The sequence below is a fragment of the Aythya marila genome, assembly GCF_965140915.1.
Source record: "Aythya marila genome assembly, chromosome: 8".
Lineage (NCBI taxonomy): Eukaryota > Metazoa > Chordata > Aves > Anseriformes > Anatidae > Aythya > Aythya marila.
The window spans coordinates 18587087-18610873 of NC_139049.1; positions in this window are offsets into that span (position 1 = coordinate 18587087).

The window sequence follows — 23787 nt, forward strand, 5'->3', positions numbered from 1 at the left end:
TAAATGTGAAGAAAACAGCTTTGATTTGTAGAAAGGCATAATCTCTAATGGCAGCAATACATCAAAGTATACTATATCTGCTATAACATTCATTAAAGCAGAAATTGTAGGATTAAAGCTGGCACCTGTTTTCTGCTGGCAAGGGAATTCACTCAGACTTGAGTAGAAAGGTGGCTGTTGATCCTTAGAATATGAAACCAACTGACTATTTGAGATTTGGTCCTCTTCTGATTTTCCTAGAAAGGAAATTCACAAAGGAGGCTAGAGGTGCCTTGGAGAGAACAAACCAACAGGCATCCTACAGGCAAACACCAGCTTCTCTTTCTCGGTTAATCTTCCTATGGAAAAACAAAACACATTTGATGTTTTAGATCACTAAAACTAATATTAAAATCTTCCAGAAACAGTTTTTTCCTCATCTGATTACTTTGCTCACAGAAGACTGTTGTTTTGTTTTAGATATAAATATTTTTAACAGCATAATGCAAATGTGGTTATGCCAAAAATAAGGTGTGTCATTAATATTCTTCTTCATTTACAAGCTAGATGTGTACTACCAATGAGAAACATAGTGGGGGAAAAAATCCTGACATTATTCAACTGCAAAGTTGGTTCAAAAAGATTCAAAGCAAGTAACTTCTTGTAGTCCCCTTTGGTGATGCATCTGGGTCACAGGCAAGTTAGCGATGAAGGAGCAATAACTTCTTCAGATCAGCAGAAGCTGAAGAGAAACCATATTCAAACAGCCTGGTAACAAAAATTGCACGATCTACATCTTGGCAGAGTCCTTTTGTAGTGTCTAGCCAAGACATTGAGAGAGGATTAGCTTAAATTTAATGTTTTCATTTCTAATGTGCTTCTATATATTTTACTTGTGCCTTCCTTATACTGCTGTCTGTGGGGCAGACATACCATGAGATAAAACTATCAATTTTCACATTCTAAAGCATGACTGGAATAAATAAATGCATTTTGATTTGGTATTTCTTATAGTCAAAGCTGATACTCAGCTTTTGATACTCAGCTGAAATCTAAACTCAATTGTTTTATCTTGAAAACTCATTATCTCATTGTTTTATCTTGAAAACTATCATGAATTTATCGATGGTACTCATCCTGGGAGTGCTTGATAGTTTTTTTGTACTAGAAGAGAATGAATTTTACCAAGTTGGGGGTAAAAAAAAAAAAAAAAAAACATCATCTTTCCTATACTCTGCCTATCATCATGATATCTAATTGTTTTTGCAGGCCAAAGGGAAGGGAAAAAAAAGTGATTCAATTGATAAAATTAGGAACTTGACTCTGCCAGCTGAAAACTCAAGGAGAATAAAATATTGTCTGGAGTCATGGAAACTAATAAATCCTCCCATGACAATATTTAACAGGTTGGCAGAGGGGATAAAATTACCTTTCATAAAAATGCTGTGCAGACGGTAAAGCTATGGGAATTAAGACAGGATCAAAATTCTCTAAATACAGCAAATCAAGGAAATCATGGCAGGGGTTGATTAAGTTCATGTGGAAATTGCTTCTGCCTTAAGATTCTCCAAGGACTTATTCAGATATTTTGGTTAGTTGATAAATCATCTAGTGATTTTCAACATGTGCTGTGTTTTGATACTTTGACTTAAAAACACACATTTTAGGAGTTAGCTCTTTATAATATACGTTGCCTGTTTTTGCAGGTATTATGCATGCAGTGTTTAAAGGAAACTCAACAGCTGGGTGGTTTCTTAGAGTGCAATCTTTATAGTAACTAGACACATATTCTGATTCCTGTGTCCACTTGTGTGGAAGAGCTCCAGAGAAGATGTCATGTGGTCTTCTCTGCTTCTGTACCAAGAGGTTGAGGGGCACAGGCAAAAGTTTTTTTACCAAGCATGCTTCTCTCACCACACAATGTATCCTAGACAAACCTTGATCCTAATTTATGCCAGCCTTCCTGCATAGTCAGTTTAACTGTAATTGCATAGGTAGAATTCTTGTTTGAACAAAAGATCTCTGGATTATTAACAAATTTAGAGACTGTGACACTCCATATAACAAGAGGTACAAAGGAAAATGGTTAAAGGGAATAAGGAAGGGACTTCACATTAAAATTGTACTGGGGGGAGGGGGGAGGACCTCACTGCTACTGTGATAGATGCCCTAAAACTTTATCAGCTACTTCCTCAGTGGCAACTTCATACCTTATGCTCATTCAGTTTTCTGTTGAGTGGCAGAAAAATGGGAACAGCTGAGGGTATTCAGTGTCTGGCTTTACAAGACAAATGAGGTACAACTGTAGACCAAATCCATGTTCTTTTGATACTGCACTCTTTCTCTTCTCTTTCTTCAATACGTCTCTGAACATACTTCAAAAATAATGTTATGCCTTTCTAAAAGACCAAATATATATTGACGTTTGATTTGGGATGAAGTCAGTCTCAAATATAAACAATTTGGAACTGTTAAGATGCTTGGAGGCATTTTCATTACAGTGCTTTAAAATTTGGGCCACATAAAGGTCAGCAGAGAAAAATAATAGAAAACAAAAGAGCAGAAGTTTATTTCAAGGAAAGAAAAAGAAAATTAATACTTTTCTGTAAGATACAGATTTGCAGAGGGTCTGATTTAAAAATAAATGTATTTTTTCAAAAACATTGCCTAGTCTACCAAAATGTTGCGTAACATGAAATGAAACTTGCACAAATCAAAGTTTTCATGATTTATGGTGTTTACTTTTTGCATATCTCAGCTCAACAATGAAAGGAGTCTGTACAGTTTGGTTGAATTTAAAGTCAGCTCTTATTGAGTATCAACAGTCTATCAACTAATAAAAGCTACAATGTTTGATTTACAAACCCTCCAGGAGAAAGATTTTGTTTGTTAAAAAGGACCTTTTCCAGTGCCATTAGAAGAATCACAGAAATATTTGGTGTTTGTTTTAGGTTTATACATCTGGCCTCAGTTTCCTATCAAATATTTGTACTTTCAAGATAAAAATTGCTGGTTTCTGTCAGCAGTGCACATATCAACAAAGGAAAACAAGAACAGTAGTGGGAGTGGAAAACTTTGATCTTTGACATTTTTCCCTCCAACTGCTGATGGTGATTTTTGACCCTGATGTGTTAAAAAGGTCAAAGAATCTGCTGCTAAGTTCATTCCAGGTGTCCTCGGATTGATAACAGATTTGTTCTATGGGGCGCTGAAATGGAAGAGACAAAAGATGTTTGGTCTGTGGTAGTGCAAGAGAGGGAGAGCAAAGAAAAAAGTACTTGTGTGGACAGCCTGGTGAAAACTGTGGTAGAGCACTAGAGGAATCTGGTAACACCAGCTTTGGTAGGCTGTGTAGAATCCCAGTGAAACAGAAATTCAGTTTTTTGAATAGGTGTTATTTAATAAATGCCACATATTGTTTAATAATAAGGTTTTGGACTGTTTACAAACTAAGCATGTTTATTATAACAAAAGAAGAGAAAATATACCTATTAAAGCCATGCTTCTGCCTACTTAGAGCCCATGTAACTTTGCTACACTGTGTGATGCCAATGAAACCACTCAGAGTCAACTTCAGATTACTTTTAAAATATCACAGAGTTGCTCAGTTGTAATCCTAAACTGCTTGCATATTTTTTTTAAATAAGTTCTGTATAAAAGTCAGGATGTGATAACCGTGGGGTGGGTGTGTGTGTGTGTTAAGGAGCTATTGTTTATATATCACAGTGTTTTTGAAGGTTCTTTGTGGTGCAATGCAGTAGGTTGTTTTAAATGTGTGTAATAGCAAATACATGGGTAATTCTGCTAAAGTGTGAGCACTCCTTCAGGACTGATGTCAAAGTGGAAAACATGCCTTGCTGGAGAATACCCAAAGGCAATTGAGACGAAGAATAAAGGAAATATTGCTATTATACTCATTTTAGTTATAGTAAGCAGATACATAGAGGTTAAGCTATTTGCCGTGGGCCATAAGGAAAGACTGTGAAATAGTCAGGAACTAGCCCAAACTGTTTTATCAATCTAGACTTAACAATGAGATATCACTCTTTTGGGGGTAAAATTGTCTTATGCATTTTTTGGCAATATCAGAGTAGGATATCTGCTTGGTATTGAGTCTCATGAGTTCTGTTCTGGAAGATTGATAAGAACTCACTGCTACTCAGAAATTATGGAAAAGTTGATTAGTGTCTAAATAAAATAATTAGTCTGGAGCAACTACTAAGATGTAATGACTCAAAGCTATCAAGAACTGTGTGTGTTGAAGTATAAATGTATGTGTACATAAAAGAAGGAAACAGCTTTCAAGTTTTAGTCTTACTTTCTTTAGGCTTATTAATTTTAAGCACTTAAATATAAATGTGGCTTGTGTAATGTGATTTTATAAGAAAACAAATCATACTGTTCACTGTCTTATTTACTTGTTTTCCTAATGTTTGTCAATAAGACATAAGGTTACCTAATGGTTAGTTAAAAGGAGAAAAAAAGGCATAAAGAACAAACCCAGAAATCCCTTCAAATATAAAAATAAATGGGACAAGCAGGAAGAATAAGAAGGAATTCTTCTGCTTGTTAGCAAGAGTGCTATTCTAACTTATATCCATTTTAGAGTTTGGTACTCACGCTCCCACTCACCGCTCTCCTGCTTGTTACCTGTAAAATGCTTGATTTCACTTAAGCAGATTCAGTCTGTGTCACTGCTGTAATGATTCTTGCTCACACCCCCATGGGGCATTTTCAAAGAAGTGGCTTTCTCAAGCTCAAGACCACCTACTCATAGTGGTCATTGGCACTTCTTTTCTTTCATGAGAATTAAGAGAAATTGTGCCTCTTCTGGTGTGCCAATCAGTTAATTAAGTCTCCTTCAAATTCTGCCTGGGTACTAAATGTTATAAATGTTTTATTGGCAATGCACAGAGAAAGAAAATGGGAAGATAGTGTGTCCTGAAAAGTAATGTTAGGTTGTCGCTAAGCCCTTTACAAGCTTGAATTCCTGAAATATGATTACCTTGTCTTAATATTGTCCCAAACAGTGGTTTTTGTTTTTTTTTGTTTTTTTTTTTTCCTCTCTCATTTAGTTTTTTTGATCTCTGTGCTCAGCCCTTTGTCCAACAATAATAGGTATATGCTCTCTGAGTTCCTAATTTTGAAAACTGAAAACTAAAAATAAAATCAGTTTCATTAGCAGATACTCACCAATCTAGTTATTTAAAATAAAGGACTTTGTAATTAATTAGCCCATGTTAGACTTAAAATAAAAGCTATCATTGAAAAATCTGCCTTTGAATGTAAAAACAAAACAAAACTCTGTATTTATCATAGAATCATAGAATATCCTGAGTTGGAAGGGACCCTTAAGGAACATCAAGTCCAACTCTTGACACCGCACAGGTCTACCCAAAAGTTCAGACCATGTGCCTAAGTTCACAGTCCAATCTCTTCTTAAATTCAGACAGGCTCGGTGCAGTGACCACTTCCCTGGGGAGCCTGTTCCAGTGTGCAACCACCCTCTCTGTGAAGAACCCCCTCCTGACGTCCAGCCTAAATTTCCCCTGCCTCAGCTTAACCCTGTTCCCGCGGGTCCTGTCACTGGTGTTAATGGAGAAAAGGTCTCCTGCCTCTCGACACCCCCTTACGAGGAAGTTGTAGACTGTGATGAGGTCTCCCCTCAGCCTCCTCTTCTCCAGGCTGAACAGGCCTAGTGACCTCAGCCGTTCCTCATACGTCTTCCCCTCCAGGCCTTTCACCATCTTCGTAGCCCTCCTCTGGACACTCTCCAACAGTTTCATATCCTTTTTATACTGTGGTGCCCAGAACTGCACACAGTACTCGAGGTGAGGCCGCACCAGCGCAGAGTAGAGCGGGACAATCACCTCCCTTGACCTACTAGCGATGCCGTGCTTGATGCACCCCAGGACACGGTTGGCCCTCCTGGCTGCCAGGGCACACTGCTGGCTCATATTCAACTTGCTGTCTACCACGACCCCCAGATCCCTCTCTTCTAGGCTGCTCTCCAGCGTCTCATCGCCCAGTCTGTACATGCAGCCAGGGTTTCCCCGTCCCAGGTGCAGGACCCGGCACTTGCTCTTATTGAACTTCATGCGGTTGGTGATCGCCCAGCTCTCCAACCTGTCCAGATCCCTCTGTAAGGCCTTTACGCCCTCATTTGAGTCCACAACTCCTCCAAGTTTGGTGTCATCAGCAAACTTGCTCAAAATACCCTCTATTCCTACATCCAGATCGTTTATAAAAATATTGAAAAGTACCGGCCCTAAAATGGAGCCTTGAGGGACCCCACTGGTGACCGCCCGCCAGCCTGACGCAGCCCCATTTACCATAACCCTTTGGGCCCTGCCCGTTAGCCAATTGCTCACCCATTGTATGATGTTTTTATTTAGCTGTATGGTGGACATTTTGTCCAGTAGGATCCTATGGGAAACCGTGTCAAAAGCCTTGCTGAAGTCCAAAAAAATCACATCAGCTGGTTTCCCTTGGTCCACCATACGGGTGATATTATCATAAAAGGAAATCAGGTTAGTTAGGCAGGACCTACCCTTCACAAACCCATGCTGGCTGGGACCAATGACTGCTTTGTCCCCCAGGTGCGCCTCAATAAGTCCGAGAACCAACTTCTCCATGATTTTACCAGGCACTGACGTGAGACTGACAGGCCTGTAATTGCTAGGGTCTTCTTTCTGACCCTTCTTGAAAATCGGCACAACATTTACCAGCTTCCAGTCTACCGGGACCTCTCCAAATTCCCAGGATCGTTGAAAAATAATTGAAAGAGGTTCCGCGATGACATCTGCCAGCTCTTTCAGCACCCGGGGATGAATCCCATCCGGACCCATGGACTTGTAGGGATCCAGATGGAGTAGCAAATCCCGCACACGTTCAGGGTCAGTTGGGAGTTTGTCATCCCCACCGTCCCGGCCCTCCAGCTCAGGGCACCCTGGGTCCCGAAGCCCATCATCGGCATTGAAGACAGAGGCAAAGAAGGCGTTAAGCGTCTCTGCTTTGCCTACGTCATCGTCTGTGAGGAGACCTTCCCTATCAAGGAGCGGCCCTATGTATTCTTTAGTTCTCCTTTTTCCATTTACGTATCTAAAAAAAACCTTTTTATTTTCTCTCACAGACACAGCCAGCTTCAACTCTAGCTGTGCTTTGGCCACTCGAACTTTCTCCCTACAAACACGAACAGCATCCCTGTATTCTTTCCATGACGCCTGGCCCTCCTTCCAGTAGCGAAACGCTCTCTGTTTCCGCCTAATCTCCATTAGAACATTCCTGGTCAGCCACGCCGGCCTCCTGCCCCGTCTGCCTGACTTGCGATATTTAGGAATTGCCTTATCTTGTGCTTCTAGGAGGCATCGCTTAAAGAGTGACCAGCACTGGTGGACATCGAGGCCTTCAAGAGCAGTTTCCCAGGGGACCTTGCTGACTAGTTCCCTGAGCAGCCTGAAGTCCGCTTTCCCCATATCTAGGGATGAGGTTTTGGTGGCACTTTTCCTTCTGTCACCATAAATTTTGAACTCAACCACTTCATGGTCGCTATGACCGAGGCGGCCACCAATCACCACATCTCCCACCAGACCCTCTCTGTTTTCTAGCAACAGGTCTAGGAGGGCACCTTTCCTAGTTGGCTCCGTTAGCACCTGCACCAAAAAGTTATCATCTAGGTGCTTCATGAACCTCCTGGACTTGCTCGTGTCAGCCATGTGGCACTCCCAGTTAACATCCGGCAAGTTGAAGTCCCCCATAAGGACAAGGGGAGTTAATCTCGAGGCCTCTCTTAGTTCTGTAAAGAATAATTTATCGGCGCTATCGTCCTGGCCAGGCGGTCTGTAATAGACTCCCACAACGACATCCCCTTTATTCGTTCGTCCCTTGATCCTTACCCAGAGGCTTTCAACTTTGCCATCGCCGACCTGAAGTTGCACACAGTCCAGACCCTGCTTCACATACATCGCCACCCCACCACCTCGCCTACCCTGCCTGTCCCTCCTGAAGAGCCTGTAACCATCTATCGCAACACCCCAGTCACAGGACTCATCCCACCAGGTTTCGCTTATGCCGATGATGTCGTAGTTGCGGGACTGGGCCAGGACTTCTAGCTCATCTATTTTATTCCTCATACTGCGTGCGTTTGTGTAAAAGCATTTCAAGTGCGTCTCCTTACACTCAGCACCTTGTGGATCTGACCAAAGGACCTCACTGGCACACAGCCCCTCTGATTCTAGCGTACCATCCCTTAGGTCTTCACCGGCGCGCCTGGTTTTAGCCCCTTCCCCCTTCGACTCTAGTTTAAAGCCCTATCTATCAGCCCTGCCAACTCCTGACCAAAGATCCTTACCCCTCTCCGAGAGAGGCGCATCCCATCCGGTGCCATCAGGCCCGGTGATTTATTTTTGATGCTTGGTCAATAGACACATACCATGGATTTTCTTTTAAAGAAAACAAATCCAGCATGTGAGACAAAGCTGCTTTTTCAATATAAGTAAGTGAAAGGCCTTTGAAGTCAATGACTGTGTGTAGTTTCTGCTCATCTATTAAAAACTTTTGCTAAGAACATTTTCGTAATACAAACAGAGGCATTTTGCCTCTTGACAAATCTAAATTAATTTTGTTGTGCAACTGGTTCAAGCTGGAACATTTATATTTAACTGTGGTGTGTTTTTTTTTTTTTTTTTTTTTTTTTCTTTTCTGTGAAATGAACATGAACTAGTTATATTTGTGAGACTTAATGATTCTTATTAAATGTATTAATGAAATGGTCTTTGGCAGTCCTTTGGCAGGCTTTTGAAAGTGAAAGGTTGTTTAGACAAAGTGAATATTGGTGAGAAAAAATCAATATGAACTTAATATGAAATATGAATTAAGTCTGTTGAACTTGCCTATTGTGTTAAATTTTCACATTCAAAGTGCTTCAGATCTTTTCTCCATAAAAACAAAATGAAAGCAGGCTATCTTAATAGTTTTACCAAACTGTCACACAGTTTGTTTTCTTTTTTAACTTCTTTCCCTTGTCATCCAGATATTAGCACTGATAGAGTGTTTAGAGCACAGGAGACCCTAAAATATATCACCATCTCTCTCAGGAAACAAAGTAGTTGAGATAAATAAAGAGATCAATTCCAACTGCCTGTAAATAATGGAACATAGAGCTTCGATCTTTGTCTTATTCACTAATTTCTTGTCCCCAAACTGTGTTTGTTTAGAGTTCAATTTCCTGCAACCATGTACTAAGTAGGAGGGTTTTTGATTCCTACAGAGAAAATGAAGGCAAACAACTTGCTGTCTTGGATTAGGTTTGCATTCAGGTCATGTTTCAGATCATTTCTAGAAATACTTTTATTTGGTTACAATTGAAGCTGAACTTCTAATACCAGTATTTGGCTATAGGAACTGTGGTCCTCTTGTGCTTGTTGTGTTTTTGCCTTAACCTGGAGTGGAAATACTCCAGATGACTTTAATGGAAGTGGCTTTAATTAGATCAGACCATACTAAATGTGCAGATGCATTCAGAAAGGAGAATGCTTTCCTGTAATTGCTCTATACTCGGCAGTTACATAAGTATGTTCATAAAATAGCTTAGGCTGATGGAAGCTGATGAGATTCTGAGCGATGTAATTATATACTTTTGCCATATAGTAGAACCAAAAAAATGTTTATCTGCTTTTTTTTTTTTTCTTGTCTGTATTAATATGCTGTAGAATTAAATAAAAATCCCTGCAGCAGTGCAAAGCATAATCATCCTGATTGTTTATTTTGAAAATCCCATTCACTTAAAGGGCAGGCAGTCTTGTCTTGAGCAGCAACACTGAACAGATGCTTTTGTTGTAATAACCAGAGAGGAATTTGGACTGTAAAAAATGTATTTTTAAAAGCAATGTAGTAATTTTGGCATAAGAAACCTCATATTGCTATCTATGCGTGCGTATTCCTCGACAGCTCATGGTACAATCCTTAAATGTACTATTTTACAATGATCTAGGTGCTATCTGTACATAATAACACTTCTGAGTCTTATGTGCAGCCATATGCCCCTGCCCCCATTTAAGAATCACATAATGGTTGTGACTGGTCCTATCAAGCACAACACACACTGATATTAATCATCATTCTTTTGCTTGTCTTACTCAGTGGATATTTCTCTGCATCTCAGCTTGTTTGCTCCTTAATTGTATTTGGGGGTCCCAGATTTTTCTCGTACTTCTCAGTTTTAGCCATTACACCATTACTTTACTGCAGGCAGCCAGCCTGGGTTACCTTTGTTGTTTTTTTCCAGGCACGTGTTATTATTGTTTAGATAATATTCAAGAAACCCATACTAAACACTGTTTTGCCAGAGCTTGGTCTAAAAGCAATTTTAGAAAGTCACTCAAGATCTCTGGCCAGCTAAATGGAAAAAACAAAACAACAACAGCAACAACAACAGAAACACTAAAACATCACCTTCTATAAATAATTATAACTGTCATTTGAAATTCATGGACAAATGTGGCAACAAATAGAAATAATCTAATCCTAGAAAAACACCCTAAATGACTGTCAGGTGTACAGCGAGACAGTGATCAGGATAAACTTATAAACTTACTGACCTGAAACTATCTAATGTAACTCTCTTCAACAAGACGTGTTGTACCAGATGAGTAGAAGAGGGGAAAAAGATGACTTCAGGAAACATTTTTTCCCCTAAACTTTGTATGAATCAAACTATTTTTTTTTCATTCTGGCTGCTGAGGAGTGTCCTTCCTTTCTTTTCTCACAGTCCATAGGGAAAAAGATCTGTGCTCGTTGTGACAGATTATAAACAGTCTTTGAAAGGAGTTTGCCCAGGCAGCCTAGCTGAAGTGCCCACGGGGATAGGGAGCAGTCCCTGCTTGACAGAGGATGGCTAGAAGCACTCACTGCAATCTTCTGCCATCATGGGCTACTTCTTTCCCAAAGAATAATGAAAATAGTCTTCCCCACATCCCAGCATCTAAGGATCATGTCAAGTAATAGAAACTGTTAACCTGTGCGTTACTTGCTGACCAATTGCCAAATTGTTACTGAGGCACTTGATTTTCTCATGCTAGCTAGATTTATAGTGAACAACTGTAACATAAGAAAGCTTTCATGAAGGCAAACTAAGAACCAACCAGTTCTTGAGTCTATAAATCATGCCTCAGGTAAACTGCACAGAGCCAGTCGGGGGGAGGCCACTGAAGGAGTGCAAGTAGCTTGCAGGGCAACAGAGGGTTGTAGAAGGTAGGGATAAACTTCCTCTGTGCAATTCACACTGTGTACAACCACATAAATGGAGTGTGCTGGGACTTGGCATGCGAAGGTATCCTGGTGTCTATTGTTTGTGCCTGAGGTTTGAGTGATACCCTCGTCACCCCCACGTGTCTTCCAGGCCACTGCCAGGTGGGGATTTTGTGCAGATTATTAAGCCCTTGGGGTGCACTGGCTGAAAACGGAAATAATAAATAGAGATAATTTTACAACTAGACCACTTCTCTCTACCTATTAAAGGTAGAGAGTTTTCATTATAATCTTTTCCAGCCTCCTTCTTCTCCCTTGTCTTTTATCTCATGAAAGAACCAAGCTCCAAAAATTCAGATCAAGTTTCCTGAAGCTCAGAAGCTCAATTCATGTTTAGCTAAAAGTGAACTGACTTTCAGAAATGTTGAGCACCTGTAGCTCCCACTAGCTTCACTGGGAGCTCTTTGTACACATAATTTAGGATAACTGGGCCCTCTGAGATTTTAGCATCCTGTAGGAGCATCTTTTTCTTCCAAACAAAAGGCCAAGTAAAATGGTACAGACATGGCTGGTAGATGCACCTGTGGCGCAGTCTCAGCCTACAATTTCAAGCATCTTCTGTGTCCATTAAACTCTAACGATGAATCAAGAGAGTGAAATTTTACCCCCAAAGGTTGTTCTTGTTGTTTTTATTTTTAAGTATTTTTCCCTTTTGTTTTCCAGTCAGACATATTTTGTGCCGATGTTTTCTCAAAGCAGCTTCCCATTGTATGGAAATTGATCCTGTAGATGTGCTTCCAAACCTTGTGTGCTAGAGGAAGAAAAACCTGCAATTCTGCAGATTTACAGCAATTTCAGGCTGCTTCATTCAGTCACAACCAAATCACATCACCAGCTTATCTCACTCTCCCCTCACTTAATGCAGAATACTTAGTCATTTTCCCAACGTAATGCCTTAGCTAACCTGTTAATATTATTATACCTTCTCTGTGGTTCACTTTAATTTGCAGTTAATATTATTTCTATTTTGTGGACTCTTCTCTCTGAATTTAGAAAATTAAAAAGGCTTTCAAATGCAGCTTGATAAGGATTGGCAGTAAACCTGAACATAACACTAAAGAGAAAATTATTAAATTAACAATGACTGATAGTTATTGTCATATCTCAGGGAGATTTTAAGTCTTTTACGGGGACTTTTTAGTAGCATAATGTTGTCTGTTCTCAACTGTCAAGGTATTTAATGGGATTTTCCAGTGTAACTTTAAATTATTGTATTGTTAGTGAAACAAGATTACCGCACAGGGAGAGAGTAGCAGAGAAGTCTATTTCACATCCAGGAGGCTATGAAAAATCTACTGCTGTATTTAGAGATAAACAAAAGGTGGCAAGCAGAGAGAAAAGAGGATCTTTAATGTCACAGCTAAAGAGCCATCAAAAGACAATGAGTACGTGGACCCTCCTGTGCACCAAAGCAGAAAATACATACACTTTGAAAGGTGCCATCCTGGGCTCTCTGAATTAGGCCTCCCTTCAAATACACACTAATTATGATTTTGAACAACAGGGCAATCAAGATTAATGTATTTTGTCAGGAGGTTAAGAGAACTCATACTCCTAGGTTGTGCTACTATGACAGAGGATTTTGAGAATTGAGCTGCATTACTCTTTAAAAACAAAACCAAAAAATTCTATAAAATTCTCAGTCTTAAAATCTGGATACTGTCTATGAATTAATTTTATGTGATTTTTAGGGGAGGACAAGTGGCAATTTTTGCTGGATAAGAGAAGTAGCAAGCACTAGGTCAGTTACAAGAACTGACGAATGAGATCCCTGCATTGAATGGGGTTGCAGTCAAAGGCCATAGCTGCATTGTGAGCCAGTGTGTCTTGATTAAACTCCACACAGACAGTAACTTGACTGGGCTCTCCAGACAAAATTTCAGAAGGGAGAGAATGTGCCTTTCCCTTCTTTTTTCCTTACAAGGAGTTAAATTTTTATTCCCATACATTTTAAAAAAGATAGGTCTTAAGACAGAGGCTGGCGTGGCAGTTTTGTACTCTGTTGGATCAATTGTTAGAATGGTGTGCTGATTTTTCAGAGAATCTAGAGCACTGGCTGACGTGAAAGGATCAATATCAGATGGTTGGATGATGAGGTTTTGACAATTGTTTTTATATCAACACTTCCCTTAAAGCAGGGGATGGAAATGCTTTTTTCCTTGGCAAGGTCTGAATAAGCCACCAGACACTTGTGGCAGATTGCATGTTGATCCGTGCTTTAACGTTATCCACTGCTGACTCTTTGAGGTGAGGGAAGACCTGTCTCCATCTCTCCATCTTTTCCTCTTCTTCTACAGTGCAAACACCTTGTCAAAACATCATGACAGTTTCTGTGCTGGTTCACAACAAGTATGTGGACTTCTAACTAGCAGGATAGAAATTGTAGTGCAGGGAAGCTGACACTGGGTGCTTGAATTCTAGATGCTCTGCCTGGAAGGTGCCCTGAGCAAAATCACACAAGCTACCCATGGGAAGAGTGCAATGGGGTTCAGACTCACCCAGGGGGGCTGCATCTGCCTTCCAGTGACACCCAGTTATTTCAGAACAACGCACATGGCTGTGGGCCTTGTGAAATGGAGTCAAAGGCCACCTCTTCCAATATTACAAACAATTATATACAAAATAAATAAAAGACAATACACGATGACTGACAGTCACTATTAAACTTTTATACTTAAGATTCTGGTGTAGATTACTGCACTGTTTTTTATAGGAAAAAGACGGGAAGCAGCTTCATCTAGGGTATAAAAAATGGCAGAAGACTGACTAATTAAAAGCAAGGTGAGGAAGTGATACTAGGTCAGTGATGGGCCTGATTTTCATCAAAGAAACAGAACGAAGTGTAATCACTAGGAGAATTTAGTAAGGATGTGCAGAACACTTCTCACTGCTAAGCTGAGGCAGGAGGCATAGAGACTGAATAACAAATAGCTGGACTAAAAAAGAGATCTAGTGTTGCAGAGTGGGAGATGATGCCCACTCCCCAGGAAATCTCAGGTGAGACACAAAACTATGAAATGAACTTTGGAAAACATATGACAAATGGAAAATGTGACTGCTCTTAAATTTCTGTTATCTTAGTAGCTAGAAGAAGAATTAGGTCAAGAATATACTAACAGTTGAATGAGATTGTAAATAGTTTGGGGGGAATTTCAGTCTAAAATTATATTGTCCTTATAATTTCAGCAGTTTATTTAGGTTTGAGAACCCCGTCAATGAAAGAGGTAAGAAAGTGAAATATTATTGTCATCAGTGATGTTAAAGTTTAGAACCTCAGTGAACTTGAAGAATGGTTATATTAAATGAAGTTAAAGCTTTAAAGGGAATGAGGCAAGAAAGGCAATTTATAATCACTAGTAGCCAGCCTAAAGAAGACAGAACCAACAAGCAATCACAGAAAAATGCTATTTTACTTTACTTTTCTTTTCTTTACTTTACTTTTCTTTACTTTACTTTTCTTTACTTTACTTTACTTTAGCTTTGAGCTAGAGAACTTCTGAAAGGGGAAAAGAAAACAGCAGAAATCTCTGAGATCCAGACAGCTGCAATAATCAGTGAAGATCAGCATATCTTCCATTTTCTCCAACTAAATGCTTTGGAGTAAATTATATCAAGAAAGCTCTGGTATAGCTGAAAACCAGGCTTCCATGCATCCAAAAATATAGAATGAACACCATGTCATTGAAACCAGAACTGAACACTAAAAATTAGAAAGTCTTTCTGTCTAACATCATGATAGGAATCTAAAAAGTGTTTCCATATGATTCTTTTCACTTAAGATAAAAATGTCCTGAAGTTTGAAAGGAAAATTTAAATATTTGGAATATCTCTATGTTTATCCAATTTTTACCTGCTTGACTAAATATTACATAAATGTAGGCACGAACTATAAAGCCTAGGAACTTTCCTATTTATTTTTTCCATAAGTAAAATCTTAACAAAATAAAGATTAGTAGTTTGACATGAGAACTTTGACATGTTGAGAAATCTGTGGGACTTCTCAGATACACAAAGTGCAACAAATGTGTAAACTGTTATATAGTGTAAGGAATTTACATCTCAATCCTTTTATCCGAGTCAAAATATGTACTGAAAGCCAGATTCTAAATTTTTAGAAGGCAAAGTCATTATCATCTGAGTCATTCTTTAAATAGTGTTGTGACTGAAATGATTGTGATGGTTAGAAAAACAAACGTGACTGATTTCCAGAATTTTTCCAAGATACAACATCCTTATAATAGGGGGAGAATTTGGCAGGGAGAAAAAAGTTTTATAATACAGAGCTAGCTTCAGCTAGCTATGAAGAAGCTACCAACATACCATTATTAACTACCATTAGACACAAGAATTTTCAAAAAATTCAACTACCTGTAAGCAGATAGAGAAGTATGCAGGAATTGATGATCTGCATAGTTAATATATCTGTATTCATAATGTTTTTGTTGTTGTTGTTTTTAGTTTAGCAGCCAAACCAAATAAATGGTTAATTAAAAAAACAAAAACAACAAAACAAAACACAAAACAAACAAACAACCAAAAGACAAACAACAAAAAAGCAAACAAAGAAAACAGAAGTAGATTATTGAGGTGATGAGCTTTTCTACTGATATTTCAGTAACTCCTCAGCACAATGTTAGAGACAGACTTACTCTCCTTTCCCACGTGAGCAGAAGAAGGAATTGAATTTACTTTGTCCTAGAGGAGGAGACTAAGCCTGGATAAGGCTAACAATGGAGGATGCCTAGCTGGATTTTCCAGAGAAAATTGGGTCAAACGCAATTTTGGGTTTGGGTCAAACCCAAAATCTTCAATGCAAGTAAAATCTCATTTTAAAGTATTTTGGGGGGCAGTTACCATCTCCACATAAGCAGGAGCCATAGTTGCCAATCAATATTAAAATGAACAACGAAAAAAGATGAAACCATCCCAATCTGTATTTACTAGAACTCCAAACTACTTTTAGGAACATGGTAGCCAGCTGCCATTATGTTCACATTGATGGGCCGGGATTTGTAATGTTCGTGTCAGTTTGTCATTTATTATTTTTGAAAAAATTTGGGGGGAGCAGAAGCAGCGACTATTTTTAAGAGCTGCTGTTTTTCGTGTTTTTGCCAGGGTGAACACTGAATTGGGATGATCCTTAGCTCTCAAACCATTTGATTTCAGGCTGTTCATTTTTCATACTCTCCAATACGATTGTCTAAATACAGTGATTATCCTGTTGAAACGCCTGCACTGGTCAGCAAAAGAAAACTTCTGAATTGATCTCTCTGCTGTCCCTGTGACACAGCTCATGCAAGCATGTATATTTGCAGGGAGCAAACTGTCTCAGACACAGTACTCCTAAAAATATACTGCCTTTTCAGAGGTGGGGTACACAAGGATGCATGGTTGAGGAAGCTGATAGATTTCAATTTTTGTAGAAGAGAGGTGTTAGGGAGCTATTTCACTCTGCTTTTCATATATACAAAATCAGCAAAAAATGACTAATAATGGAAGTGAAATTCTGGAAAGGAAGTGCAAAAGTCATCTATTCAATCTCATCCTCCTCCTGTAAAGTGAAAATCTCTTGAGATGTGGTTGTCGTGCTGCTTCTTAAAATCCTGCCAGTTGCAAGGGTTTCAGAGCTTTCACAGGTAAGCTGTTCCAGTGCCTAAATGTCCAGGGCTTGACTATTGAGAAAGATTTCCTAAAATATTAAGTCCCCACTGCTGTCAGTAAGTGTTCATAACTCCTTAGGGAAGTGTGGAGAAAATTAGTCATTATACTTCTCATTGCAATATTTTATGTATTCGAAGTATTTACTACACACTTTTCAGATATTTACTCTCTAAATGGAACAATTATCTTTTTTTTTTTTTTTTCAGTCTTTCTTCAAAGTTCACAATTTCCAGACATCCTTAACATTTTTGTTGTTTTACTCTAGATTCTCTCTTATTCCTCCAGCTTTTCTAATGAAGCACTACAGCTCTGTCATTGTAGAGGAGGGCAGAATTACTGCTTGTACTTATAGGTGACATCCTAGAAAATTTTGCTTTTCTTGAAGCACCTGCATATGATTAATTTCACTGATTTTGTTTCTATGTTGTAACTTTGAAACCTCTTTTCAGTCCTGCTGCCATCCCAGTTACTCCAACTTTGTATTTGTACATATTATATTTTTCCTTTCTAAATGAATTACTTGTTTGATGCTGTTAAAAACAAACACCCAGACTTGCTAGAATTATGTCTTGCTTATGAAAGCTTCCCATAAAACATAACCTGATTCTTAGCTTTAAATATCATTAATGTTTATTTACCAATACCTTGTTATTTTATTTATTAAATTTGTCACTATGCTCTGTTTTGCATACACTCATGCTTGCTCATGCATAGTTTATGAATATAGAAATTAGTATCTCATTAACTTGGTAATTAGGCCAATGATAAACAGCTGTTTGTTTACTGTGCAGGGCAAGATTTCTACTGAAGTTTCTTATCTTTCATGCACGGTTGTTGTTTGGAATCTCTGTCATAGAAAAAAAAACGTATATGGATTAGTAATATCTACTCTTACTTGTTATTGCCAGCTCAGTGAAATCTCAGTTATAAGAGTTCTGACAGACAGACAGAAATAAATTGCTGTATGCTTTGGATATCCAAGGAGCCATAGTATTAGTTGTGTTAATTAAACACCCAGATGTTCCAGCCATAGACCAGGATCCCAGTGTGTAATCTATCTGCTGTACAAACATGCCAAAAAAACTTACAAAGAGAGAAAAAGGATACAGACACAGGGATGCAAAGCGATGATGGGACTATATTATTTACAGAGTTTTCATACTTTAAAAGTAGAGCTTTACATTACATGTCCTTTCTGCATCTTGTGTTAGATTGAATTTTAATAGCATGTAGAAACCTATAATAGGTTTCCAGAAGTTCTACCTGACCTTAGATTTCAAGCCACTTTTGTCTTTAAACCTGCCAACATTCTCCCTCCCCCATTTTTGGGGGTTTCTTTGCCTCTGTGGTTGTGGGTTAACCGATGCCTATCAGAGAGGAATTCTTCAGAAGAATTAATGCGATGCCTCTGGAAGGGGCAAACAGTGTATGTGATAACCAGAGTTTTTTAAATATCAGCATTGCAACTCCAGCACTGCAACATCTCTGTAGAGATAAAGGCAGGAGACCTGTGATGATACCCATAGTGCCCTGAAAAATCCTCCAACAAGGTGAAACTATTCCTATTTATGGAGCAGAGGAGTGCACTGGGACCTGCAAAAGGATGAACTCACCCTTACTGTCATCTCCCCAGAACAACACATGCTGGTTGAAATAACCTCTTCTTCCTGTAATGTTTGGTGATTATCAAATTAGGAGGGAGTCCTTGTATGTAGTGGTGATTTCCTGTGCAGAGAAGTGGGGGTTACAGTCAGATCCTTTCCTTTCTATCTCCAGGAGAGTGCATCCGGGTAGGATGCAGAACTGTCAGAGCAGGGGAATGCAGGAAATCCTCACAGAAAAGGCTAGGTGAATTAAATCACCTTCTCACATAAGGCAAGATGGGGAAAAGATCAACTTGTTCCCAAAGCAAAACCCATCTGTAAGTTTTCTTAATGGCTAATGACATATAACCAACATCTCACTTGGACAGAGAGGGAATTTCTAGTATGTTATACTTTATGATTTTGCATAAAGTATAATATATATATATATTATAGTATAGTATATATAGTATAAAATATATATATTTTTGCCATAGAAATGGCAGTGTTAGGCAGGAATTAAGCCTTACCCATATGATTACTATTTGCTATAACGTTTATCAGAATCAGGTAATTAGCTGGCTATCTCATTAGTCACATTGTCAACATGTAATTGGTATTCTGTGTTTTGTGCTGTTTTAGCAGCATTTTTTTTTTCATTGATTTCTCTGGCCTTTCATTTTATTTTTAGAAAGAGAAAATGTGTCATTCTGGCTGCTTTTTTTTTTATTCCTGAGAAAACAGAATGTCCCACAGTGGGAGAGTTTTCAGGTATTCATCAGCTATTCTTGAAAAAAGTATAATCACACCATGGCTGCTCTGAATCTCAGTAGATGAAAGTGGGGAAATAAATTGCAGAATGCTTTAAGATGTGAGGAGTTGAGAAGAATACGTATATTTGAGCCCTTTTTTTTTTTTTTTTTTTATAAATGATAGTTGTCTTTTCTGAAAAACTTTATCGATAGCACAGGAAAAGTCTGTGCTGAGTGATGTAGAATATTCTTATTCAAAATAAAAACTGATTGAAACCTGTAGTTTTTCTAAATCTCCAAATGCTGCTGAGTATTCTCAAATGTAAACAGAATACAAAACATCATCAGTATTGACATTTTTATTTAAATCTTGGAACAAGTCAAATACTTGGCAAAGTGGACTGTGATTGCAAGACTTTATATTTCTGAAGTGTTTGTGCTCTGGATGCTGTGTATTTGACTTTTTCTTTGAAACCAGTGGCAGTCTTAGATACTGTATTCCCATTCCCTCCTTCAGTTTTTCCCATCTGCAAGTCCAATGGACACTTTTCTGGGAAGTCTTCAGGACTTTCCACATTCATTGGACTCTGCAGTCCAAGTATGGGGAGAGGCCAGTCATTGAGCAAGAGGAGAAGAAAAAGAAATACAAATTCTCTTCTGAATGAGGTCTGCTAGGAAATTTAATGCAACATAAGGCTTTAATGGATTTCCAAGTCCTGACTGAAATAATGGCATTGGTTTCAGCATAATTAGACAACAATGTTCAATTCAGTTACAAAATCCGTAGTGTGAATCTCATGGGGATATGTTGTCTATTAGCAAATGATAGGGACCAAGAACTTGCCTGAAAATAAGGGGCTTCTCTGCCTCAGGCTTCTCTGCGACATCTAGGATTCACTGGCAGGACTTCAGAGGTTGTGAAAAACCTTGTATTTCTCAGCAAAACAATTGGAAAACACTGTTTTGCAAGTATTTCCTTTCTTTGACAGTTTAATTTTTGTTCATCACAATATGGTTAAAATTGGTACTATTAAATGTAATCAAAATTTCCTCAAAATGTTTCACAGCATTTTAGAGCATTGCTTTTATTCATATCATTCTGTTTTTTGTGCATTTTTCCCAAAATATGTGTGTGCAGACGTTCACAGAATGTTCATTTTAATCCTGAAAGCTCCTGTTCTCCCAATAAACTCATTTAAAACTTGTTTTCTGTGAGTTATTTATAATATACAAAGCAAAATTAAAAGAGAAGATGTTTTTAAATGATCTCTGTGACAAACCACAATTAATTAAGAAACAATTCCAACACTAGTTAGCTGGCATGAAAGTATATATTCTGTAAAATAATGAAAAATTATAAATTTAGGAGAGCAGTGACATTTGCAAAATATGTGGAACTCGTGAAATGAATTCTTTGTTAAGAGCTGCTTCCTCAGCTCTAATTAATGTTGATATTGGGTAGCTATGTTGTGTCTTGATTTGCTATGTATCTAACAGTTGATTACATGCTGCAGGAGAAGGAGGGCTCATTTTTCCTGAAAGCATAATTGTGTGGTAACTATCATTGATTTTTCTGTGCTAGAAACTCTCATCTATTATTTTCAGGTTACGCTCTTATTTCCAAAGTAATATTTAATTCCAAACTCTCAGACTTAAACTCATAAATAGCTTGGGATGAAGTCTGACTTGTGTTCTTGACTGCATGTAAATTAGTAAGTTCCTTAGCTTTTACTGTCTATGGCATATGTCTTTTCATTATAAATGTTGTAGTCTAGAACAATGAGTTTGGACGATCTCCCTCCTTTGTGGTACCAGTTTGTGTATAGTAGAGATGTTGGCCCACCAGAGAAACTCCTATCTCAGTAGGTCTGTGGTAGCAGACAATCTTTTGCATTGGAGGAAATTCTGGGAAATTCTAAGCTGGTGCTGATGGAGCTCTTTTAGCCCTGGCAATTGGCTAGGAGAACAATCTCCAAATTTAAGCTAGGATAGGAAGAGCAGAATTTTTCTTTGCTTGCTGTTTCACCTAGGAAACCATGATGGACAGAAGTCAGTGAAAATTGCTTGTACCACAAATTCTCGATTCAAAAGCAGTCAGCAGTCAAAGAAAAGCTCAAATTTAGAGCACTCTGTCATACATCAAAAACAAGGTTAAATTAATTCAAATTTTACTATGAAATGGTATGTGCTGCAGCTGATTGTATCAAGACTTCAGTCCTTATGGTCTTCACCAAGACCTGCTGCATGTGGGCATAATTTCAAACGAATTTATTCAGACTTCTGCTTTCTTGTATCTTGTAAGAGGTGAGTTTGAGAAGTCAGGATTCCTGCTATTACTTGACTGTTGATGATAGATACTGGGTACAACACAATGAACACTTGCCATTAATTCAGAATAATCAATGAGGAAGAAACCTAGTCATCGGGAACAGATATGGAATCAAACCAATAATAATAATAATAATAATAATAATAATAAAAATAAAAAAAAAAAGAACAAGGAAGGAGCATTATGCAGTCGTCATCTTAGGAGGTGAATGTTGGTCCAAAGAAGAACACAGCAGGTGAAAGAAAAGAAGATGCAGGAGCTGTTAATGTGGTCTTTTGGACAGCTTGACTTTGAAGGAAGTACATAATTTATATGTAATTACAAGGAAAGCTGTGAAAAGCCTCTGCTGGAAAGAATGGGAAATTGGGACATTTTCATTACTGGTCTTTCTTCTACCGTAGAAACTGACAGGTCATATTCCAGGGGGAGCATTGCGATTTCTGCTAGAAGATCTATAGCCCCTCCAGAAAGTTTATGGCCAAATGCAAGAACTTTGAAATTTCCCTTTGTTCTCTCATTGCAAACTTATAACCTGAGACATGATCCTGTACTGTGCTGTGGGTGAGATGAGCATTGCAGGCATTTTGCAAGGCAGAAAGTTTTCACTTGTTTGTCAGGATTGTGATTCCTTCATGCAATGATCCTCCACCTGAGAATGACCCTGAAAAAGTATAAAAGATTTTTCTTTCAATACTTCCTAGTTTGGCTAATGATTCTGTGCATTTTATGTCCTGCATTACTGTCTGCCTGATGGAATTTGATAAAGCTCCCAAATTTTTATGACAGAATAGGAGGTGAGGCCTCATGTATTTTCATTCCTGCTTTCACTGGTCTGCATTTGTTTGAGAATGAAATATTTCTTGGTGTGCTGACTTTATGGTCTCTTCATGATTAAAGTACATGGGAAAGTAGAAGTGTCCTTGGATATGAGTTTGAAAAAGAACAAATGATGAATTTTCTAATTGTGAAGCAAATGCAATTTCAGAAAGTGTTGGGTGGCTTTAGGGAAAATCCAGGTTAGTGTCTTTGGCAGGCTCTGCTTTTACAAAGGCACCCTGAAAAAAAGAGAAAGTCCCTAAACAAAGTAATTACTTGGCACATATTTCTAGCAGGCATTGTCTCTTTATTTGCTGAGAGGGCAAAATGGGTACCTGATCCTTGACTGAGGTCTGAAGGCAAGTACAAGAATATAAATAAAATGTTAATAGTTCTGTTCAAAAGAGATGATTGTATACATTATACAAAGTAATTAGTTCCATAAATTTACTTTTACTTTTTAACAAATGACTGAATGACAAGAATGTCTTTTGTGAAATGTTCTGGTTTTGTTGTTGTTTTTAATGAAGAAATATCTTGATATTCTCTAATATTGCCTATAAATAAACATTACCTTGGTGTTTTTTTTGTATTAATTATTAACCTTGTGTTTTTGTATTTGCCAGGTTTGTGCCACATCCTGTAGGATGTTAGAATGAGCTGCTTAGAACACCAAGATGGGAAGTTGGTCCTGCCCTGAAAAGCCAGCAAGTTATATCTACCAGTAAAAATGTTTGTAGACCACAGAGCACGGGGCAGCCTCCAAGAAAGACAACATGCCTCAGACTGTTGGAGAACTCTGCCACTGCAGCCAGCCTCTGTGGAAGATGAGTGGAGATTCCAGGTGAGAGATGGTGTGGCTGCACTGTGGAAGTTGTTTCTGTACTACAATATTAGTGCATGTAGAGGAAGGGAAAAGTGATTTTATTTTTAGTTAATGTTGGATGGTACAATACTTGTGAAGAATGTTGAAAGGTCTTGAAAGTGAGTTTAGAGAATGGGATGACAGCCTTGAAATACATTTCAAAAAAGGTGTTCTGTATGGGATATTTGTAGTGGAAGGAGAAAGGAACATTGCAGTGGAAGAAAACAGCAAATCCTTTCTTCTCCTGCAGTTCCTTCTCAGATACCACTGTTTTTCAGCAGCTGGTAAAGCTACTCCTATATAGATAATTTTGAAAGAGCTTTAGAAAATTTCAAGGTGAAAGGTGTTAAAAATGAGAGTAGATTATTACGACTATTATTGTCTCCCTATGTTCTTTGTTTGGAATTATCTTCTGCAGTTTTTTCTTCATTTTCACAGTAATTTTCAGTCTCAAACAACCCCCTACTTTCTCTGCTTAGACCAAGACAGGGCTGA